This window comes from Toxotes jaculatrix, chromosome 14 (assembly GCF_017976425.1).
Source record: "Toxotes jaculatrix isolate fToxJac2 chromosome 14, fToxJac2.pri, whole genome shotgun sequence".
Classification (NCBI taxonomy): domain Eukaryota; kingdom Metazoa; phylum Chordata; class Actinopteri; family Toxotidae; genus Toxotes; species Toxotes jaculatrix.
In genome coordinates this window covers 24,601,869-24,610,494 of record NC_054407.1, presented here as the reverse complement: position 1 = coordinate 24,610,494, position 8,626 = coordinate 24,601,869, and positions in this window count along the sequence as shown.

Below are 8,626 nucleotides of genomic sequence, written 5' to 3'. Positions count from 1 at the left end.
GACAACATTTGTTAGCATTAAAGTTCTTCACCTCAGTGGCTGAAAAATCCCGTCCTGGTTGGAAATGTCCTAAAAACATTTTAGAGCAAACTGTGGATGTTGTGGTTCAGCGTCTGAACCTTGACCACCTGAACATACGTGAGATTTTGAACACAAATAAAGTGATGTTACAGTATGAGCTGCACTTTTCATCAGATCTTACTGAACTGAAAGATTCAGTGAGTTTCATGACCCTTTAACCTCCTGAAACCTGGATGGTCCTTTTCAACAACAACAACAACAACAACAACAAACAAACAGCCTCATGGAGAAGCTTTCTTTGTTACAGATGTTTGGATCTTTTCCCAGTAAACCAGCTGGGAGGCCAACAGTGCAGAAAGAAAAGAAAATCAATCCGCCGAGTTCGGTCTGCTTTGCCTGTGGCCCACATTTTGGACCTCGCTGCTCTTTGGCCGGTTGTTTTCTTTTTCCTTGTGATGCTCCTCCCGAGCGCCGCCCTCAAAGCTCAGCAGCCGATATTGTGCCAGACTTTGATCAGAGACGCTCTTCTCTGTGCCCAAAGGACACAGGTCCAAACGTATTCTGAAGCTTGTTCCTCTCTCCTTGAAACTCTGAAGTCTCCTTGCTCTTTACTTTCCTCTGAGGTGTCACTCGAAAAGCTTGGAGGTCACGACTCCATCTTCTCCTCCTCCCTCCTCCCCCCTCCTCCCCCCCTCCCTGAGCAGCTCTGAGTGCCGTTACAACCGCGGTGCCTTGAGAGATCATTTTGGCGTTGGACCATTTTTCCTCCTGACAGGATTCTATATTTGGACTTCATGGCTCATATCATCCAGGAGCTTTTGATGTTTGTGGTTTTTGGCTGCATAAAAAAACAGTTTGTCCAAAAATGGTTTATACTGTATAATCTTATTGTCTGTGAATCCAGATTTAGTCATTTAGATTTGAATCTGAGGAAATGAGGATGTTAAATCCATATTTTAAATGGAAACCCTCAGATCTCAGTATGTGGATCATGCTGCAGAGAACAGGACACACTGTGTGTGTGTGTGTGTGTGTGTGTGTGTGTGTGTGTGTGTGTGTGTGTGTGTGTGTGTGTGTGTGTGTGTGTGTGTGTGTCTGTGTCTGTGTCTGTGTCTGTGTCTGTGTGTGAGCGCAGTGGTCAGGCCCTGGTCTTTACATCTGCTGCTGCAGAACAGCTGACTTCAGGTGGGGTTCATTATTTTTAAAGAAGCTTTAGCTACAACTTTCCCATCTTTGGTGTTGGAGCCAACATTCTTCTACAGATGAACACGTCTGTTCAGTGCAGCTCACTGAACAACAGAGTGTTTGTTTATTGATTCACAGAAAACATCAGGATGTAATCACATTTAAACATTACATATAAATTTGATTCTATGGAGATTTATTTAGAGTGAGCACAGAACAATAAACATTTTGAAACATTACGCTGACGCAGATGTGAACACGGTGAACTGACAGCAGAAACTGATCTGTGGTCTGTTTGCAGCACAGACTCTCTGCTCAGCCTCATTAATTATAGATTCTTCCTGGTCCATCATGTGGCTGTGCAGAAAACACATGTCGGTTTATATAAATGATCTCCAGCTGCCTGCGATCTGTGGGAAATGCTTCATTACTGATAATTTATTCGACTCCTCCTTATTATCACTCTGGGACCATTATGTCAGTGCGGTTTAATGGGTCAGTGGGTTTTTGTTGTTTGGTTTTTTGTTTTGTTTATTTGAAAGCTTCCCTGCCTGTGCTCAGCTCATCCTCTCTGCTGCTCGTCTCAGTCTGACAGATCTGTGCAGATATTTGAGCAGCGACTTCAGATCAGATCGATGACGCAGAGTTTTACCTTAAAGTTATACTCAAATCCGTCTTTTGAGAATGAAGCATTTACATCTGTAGACTATATTTACAGATGCCTCACTGACAGAGAGCAGAGGCTTCAGCCTGAAACCATGCCACTCACACTGAGCTCCAGTGGTAACAGGGTTTAATGGACGTCCACCTCCCCTCCTCTGCCTGTGCCCTGTCGGGTTACGCTCCAGAAGAAGACGTTCCTACAGTGAGCTGTCCGACCTCATTGGAAGGTAAAAGTGTTTGTAGCTGCTCTGAGCGGCCACACTCAGAGGCAGGGCCAATGAGGGCGGCAGGAGACTGCTTCCTCACTCACCGGCTGGAGTGCTGCCACTGGTGGCCAGGAGGCGTATCGCAGAAGAGCTAGTAATACAAATGGTGATCTCATGCAAACATCTTCCAGCCAGGACCATGATGTGCATCAGACAGTGCACCTCCCCCATCACACTCATTCTTCATTTACTGATTTTTTGACAGTTGAGCGTGAACATGGACACATGAGTGGAAAGAAGCATGTGATGCACGGCAGCGTCCGCCATCGGGATCCAGCCGTGGCTAAGTTGTGGTTCCAGCGTTTGACTGAAAATTACTCTTTTATTTCTGCATGAACACAATATTTGATCTTTCTGATTATCAAATCCTCAGAAATCCAAATCTGGTTGATATAAGACTTCACATTTTAGCTGTCAGCGTTTCAACTGAGACCGCTCACAAAAAGAAGTCTTCTGATTTCTTTTCTAGTCCATTGCTTTCGCTGTCGTTCTGCTCTGTCTCTGTAAACAGAGAAAAGTCTAACTAAACAGGAAAAGAACCCCCTCTCTGTTTAATCAGGCGGGAGGAGATCAGAACCAGACTGCAAAGAACCCAAAGTCAGATTGTTGCTTCCTGTGTGATTAAATCCAGAGACACAAAAACCCCGAACCACCTGCTGCCTCTCCACTCTGTTACCAGTTCTTATCTGCCGGGGCTCCGTTGCTGCTTCATCGATTTTTTGTCTGTTGCCATGACAACAGATGGTCCCACCAGTTTTGTATACGCCACGGCGACTTACTGGGTCGACCTGGGTCAGACAGACCTGACTGTCCTGTTCCTCTTTTCTCTGTTACTCACCTGACACTGTTGATGACACTCGTCGTTCCATCAGCACCTGAACAGAGGAGGAGCCTCTGGTTCCTCTGGGTCACTTATTTTTATTCAGGAGTCTTTTCACCTAAGATTCTGTTTTTTTTTAAAAAAAGAATTTGAAGCTTTCAGCGTTTTCCCTGTGAGACGCCGACAAACTTTTGTTGTTGTGGATGATCGCTGCTGATTTCAGGGCACAGCAGTGACTCAAGCTTGTGAGCAGTGAAATGATCAGAGAGGTTTGAAATAAACTCACTGATTCACCGTCTGTTGTAAACCAGAACCAGCACATTTGACAGAGACACTGCTGACTCGTGTCCTTCTTTAATGCTGTGGACATGTACAACAAACGTAAGTATTAAACATTGTTGTTTAATTCTTTGTTGTTAAAAGTTAAGTTCACATGAACAGACGCCAGAGCTCAGGATCAAACGTGAGCTTGTTTCCTTCAGTCTGATAAACTTGTGTTTCCATTTCAGTGTAAATGTTTGCGGCTGAATCTTCTGACCTCTGACCTCTGACCTGTGAAGTGTGTCCTGGACAGTGGTATTAGCAGAGCTGCCTGTGTGCTGAACAGGATGGCGGCTCTCTCTCTCTCTCTCTCCCGGGGGCTGATGGGATGTTTTCGAGCCTCTGTGGCCTGGTATCACTGTCAGCATGTGTTGCTCTGTTCGGCCAAACAACGAACAGTGAAACCTGCGAGTCCTGCCGGCTTTGAGTCTGAGGTAGCTACAGCTCGGTTTAATTAACGCCGCACCGACGCTCTGCAGGGTTATGTCCTCCGAGGACGATGAGCTACTGCACGCAGAGCGCAGAAATTATGTTTAGAAGATTGGATCCCTGCTGGGGAGGAAAATTCAGATTCAGTGTTTGATTCTCACTCCGGAGCCGAATAAATCTGAATCAAAGGGACACTTCAGGGATTCATGTGAAGGAAATCCAAAGACATTTTGTTTCCTGAGTAGTCTTTCCTTTTTTTCTCTGGACTCTCCGTCTTCCCTCCCTCCCTCTTTTCCTCCCTGGATGAATTATTTAACCGTTCTCCTCAGAGTAACCCCCCCAACCCCCCATGTCTCTCTGTATCTCTGCTGGGCCAGGCGTCCTGTGCTGCAGCCAAGGACAGATGCAGAGCTGTGATGGGCTCTCGTTCTCCAGCACCAACAACTGAAGGAGCCGAAGGGAAACGTTTTATTACTGTGAACATCTAAACCAAAGGAGTGGTTTAGATGCAGGAGGACTTCCTGCATCTAAACCAGGAAGACTCCAAAACTCCAGTGTGACCAGTACACCCCACTTTCCTCCCCATCATCTGAGGCCCCCGTGGTCACTCATCTCTGTGACGGCAGAGTCACTGCACCGCGTCCACCACAGGCTGAAAACCAGCTCTCTGTCCGAGGGGCAGAGGAACTGAAGCTGCTGAGAAGATCCATAATCGATGCTGCAGCTGGCCCCAGAGTTGCCTGCATCACACAAGAATTCCTGTGAAAAGTGATTTGAGATCCAGCGTTTCTGACGTCAGGCTGAACTGTGGGTTCTGTAGTCGACGCCTGGGCTCTCGTGTGGATGCTGTTTTTTCGTGGCTGCATCGTTGTAGCATCAGCAGGTGTCAGGGCTCGTTTCTGAGCATCAAACCCAAAACCCTGGTCTGTGGCGGCAGAGCAGGACCCCACGCTCGTACACGGGGACCTGCTTCCACTCAGAGAGGTCACATGGTGATTAATGCTGGTCCGTTAGATTGAAATGTTTATTCTGGTGTTTATGCTGAATCGTTGTATCTGGTGAACGGTGAGCGACAGTCCAGCAGCTCCATCCTTCAGGAGCCGACAGCTGGAGTCATTTCTCATGCAGCCGAAGACGCGAGTAGCTTGATTCATGACGGCTTTAAGTCAGCGAGCATCTCCGTGGGCCACGACATTTCTTCACAGGTTCTGTTCACAGGCATCAGTTTGTGTACCGTGCAGGAATCACAGGGCGGAGGTCGGGGTCGTGGGTGGACGCACAGGATCTGACACCCGAGCCCAGGGTCCAGATCATGTACGGTGAAACTGGTGAGGCTCAGTTTGGTTCATCTGACTGTGAGAGAAGAAGACGCTCCCAGCTTTAATCATAGGTAACTATGTGAAGGTACTGCAGAGGGAGACTGAATAAAAAAGAATAACAGTAATCATAACGAAAATGAAAAAAAATAAAAACACCCAACGAAAACCGAGATTCTTGTTTTTCTCCGTTTCTTCATTTCCTGCCGTCGAAGTCACTTCCACATTCGTTCCCTTTGTGTCTTTTAACCTTGTTTAATGAAAGTTGGATGAAGCAGATGAATAAAACATGTGGCCTGTGCTGCTGAAGAGTCGGCCACATCATGCAGATATAACACAACGCCTGTAACGGCTTCAATTATTCACCAGCTGGAACTCTGACAAAGACCCTCCGACTCCACACAAAACCAGATCGCCCACTGAGCTACACAGTCTGAATAAACAGGAAATACCCGAATACCCAGAGAACAGAACAGGTCCAGGTCCAGGTCCAGGTCCAGGCCCAGGCCCAGGTCCAGGCCCAGGCCCAGGTCCAGGCTCAGGCCCAGGCCCAGGCTCAGATCCAGGCTCAGGTCCAGGCCCAGGTCCAAAGGTTGTCGTTTGATTTTTTCTTTTTTTTGGTGAATTTGTGTTTTGTTCAAATACTCATGACAAGCGACTTCTGCTGGTCGGGGAGTAATGATGCAGAGGTGGAAGCAGTTTGATGTTAGACTGACACAAAAGGTGCGTTCAGGCAGAACACGACAAGTTTGAACCATGAGCACAATCTTTGTTTAAGTGTAACTGACTAGTTTTCGTTGTCTAAACCAAACCAAACCAAACCTAAGCTGTAGAAACACTCACTTTCAACTTTACGCAGCTCATCCTTTACAGAAACACGCCCACACCTGTATATTATAAACAGAGAGGCCCCACTGTGAAACTAAATTAAAGCTTCTACAAATACACGTTTGTTTTTCCAGGTAGTCTGGTGTATGTCTGTGTAATGAAGCGACGCCGGTGGAAGCTGCTCTGCTCCTTCATGACATCAGCCCTGATTTACAACCTCTTCGTGAGGCTGCTGCTGTAAATCGCCTAAAAACCAAAGACACCTCGATTGGAAGTCACAAATCAGCTCACACGCAGCCTCCTGTGAGCAGAGGGTTCATTTATTTTCATAATCAGAGCTGACAAATCGCCGAGCTGTGGAATCTGGAGCAGCAGTTTGTGCAGACACTCTGAACAAATAGAGAACAGGTTGTTTTTCCTGAGAAGAACCTGAATGTGACTCAGGTTCTGCTTAAACAGTTCAACAGTTCTTACTGTCACATATATTAAATCTAAGTTTTGAAATTGTAAATACTTCTCATGTTGAAATCTGTCAGCTGGGAAACTGAAAGCTTAAATCTATTTGACTTGGTGTTAAACAGAAGAGCAAATACACGTGTGGATTCCTCATGACAACCAGAGTCAATCCAGTTTAACAGTCCGTACAATATACAGCAGCCTCCATTCTGAGACACTTCATCAGGATAAGAGACAAAAAAAACCTTTTAACAGGACGAAACTCAGAGTCCACGTCGAGCCAAACCCCGCGTAAGACTCAAGGGCTCCATCCACACAAAGGGAGTAGGGGTGAGGGGTCATCTGAAAGCCGTCTGGAAACAGCTCCTGATGTGAGAACAGGAATTAGCTCAGTCTTCATCAACGTATGATGTTTGCTCATCTTAAAAGTTCTCAGAATAATCCCAGAGCTCCATGACACCCGAGTGGCGGGGGGAGGACGGGGGAGGACGGGGAAGCAGACATGACAGGTCCACTTTACGGGTCTCAGTGGACTCTAAACACTCCCGTCATCCTGCTGTCCGGCTCCACCTGACCGCCTGCAGCACTCAGCCATGAAAGCAGCAGAATAAAACACAGACATGTCCCTGTCACACCTGACAGGTGACAGGCACTGTAGGAGGACAACTGGAAGACCTGGAGAGACCCGGGGAGACCCTGGACATGTGGACAGACGGATGGTGAGTCGGGGGTAATTTCTCAGTTCTCATTGATCATTGACAGTTATGGTCATGTTTCAGGAGTCTGTCTGTTTACATGAACAAACCTGGTGTGGATGAACAGAATGGACAGTGTGGACTCTTGGTGAGTATCTGACAGTGTCAGTGTGAACAGGTGGAGGTTTGGTGGCTTCCTTCAGGACACCTCAGCTGGTCCGGGTCAGGACAGACGGTCCCTGCTCGGGCTGCTCGGGGATGGCGTGTTCTTCTCGGCCAGTAAAATTACATGGATGATGAATTTGGGTCCATTCATGGACACGGGTATTGATCGGAGCCTCGTCCATCACCAATCGCTTTACACCCAGATATTGACACACGAGGTCTTTGAAGGATCCAAGCTCCATCAGCCCCCTGCAGCCTACAGACCTCCCTCTGTCTGTGAGCGGCAGGCAGGAGAAATGAACGGGTTATAGTTCTGTTTCTGTGTTTGCTAATGAATTTAGATCACGCAGCCTCAGCCCAGAAATGACCTGCACGACAGACACGGCGTCTGGAACACTGCGGTTTCCTCTGAATTGAGCTCACCTGTGTGAGACGTGTTACACAGGCAGAGCCTGACACTGTGTCCCAACTGTCCAACTTCCAGTTTCCAGTCTTTAAACAAGGACCACCATGTCTCCCTGACATGAAGCAGGAGGTAAAAACGTCATTAGCCAGAAAACTGAAGGAAAAGAAGGAAGGAAGGAAAACAGCCCCGTTTAAAGTCAGTTCATGAGGGTTTAATGGAGTTAGAGGCTAAAAAAAAAAAAAAATCAGCAGCAGCAGCAGCAGGAAGATCTGTTTTATCAGAGAACCTTAACATCGGCTCAGACTCTGGTTCCCATCTGTCCCTGTGAACTGTGTCAGAGCTGCTGTGAAGCAGAGGACGGCCGAGCACAGCAGCCGACAGCCCGACTCAAATTATTGCTTTTTCAATTACGGACTCGTTCTGTCGTTTTTCACTCTGATAATTAGTCAAATCCTCCGACCCCCAAAGATTAAGTAGAATTACTAAAGGCCACGAGACGCGCAATCAATCTATTTTAAGATTGTTCTGTTCTACTGGGCAAATCCTGCAGGGCTGTGTGTGTGTGTGTGTGTGTGTGTGTGTGTGTGTGTGTGTGTGTGTGTGTGTGTGTGTGTGTGTGTGTGTGTGTGTGCCTGATTTTAAATGACGGGCCTTTACTTGTAAAAGTAAACTTTTTTTTTTTTTGGACATTGTTGTGTTTACTGTGTGTGAGAACTTCCTCCACCTCACGTAGAGACTGTTTGACCTGCACAGATTAGATTAGAGCTGGAGCACAAACCTGTGATCAGATGATGAAAGCGTTGGACACTGATGGAAACCATCACTGAAGAACAGTGTTTTCAGTTTGACTTCATTTAAATTCATGTATGGAATCTCTCTCAATTTCATTAGTATACTTAATGTTTTACACCTAACCTTTTAAATGTAAAGACCTTTCATGGTGTTTGATAACGTTTGAAAAAGTACGAAGAAGCTTCCTCCTCACTGTGTTTATCTGTTCATCGTAATTAAAGCTAAAGTGTAAAACTGGCCCCTGATACAAGGACAAACGGTTC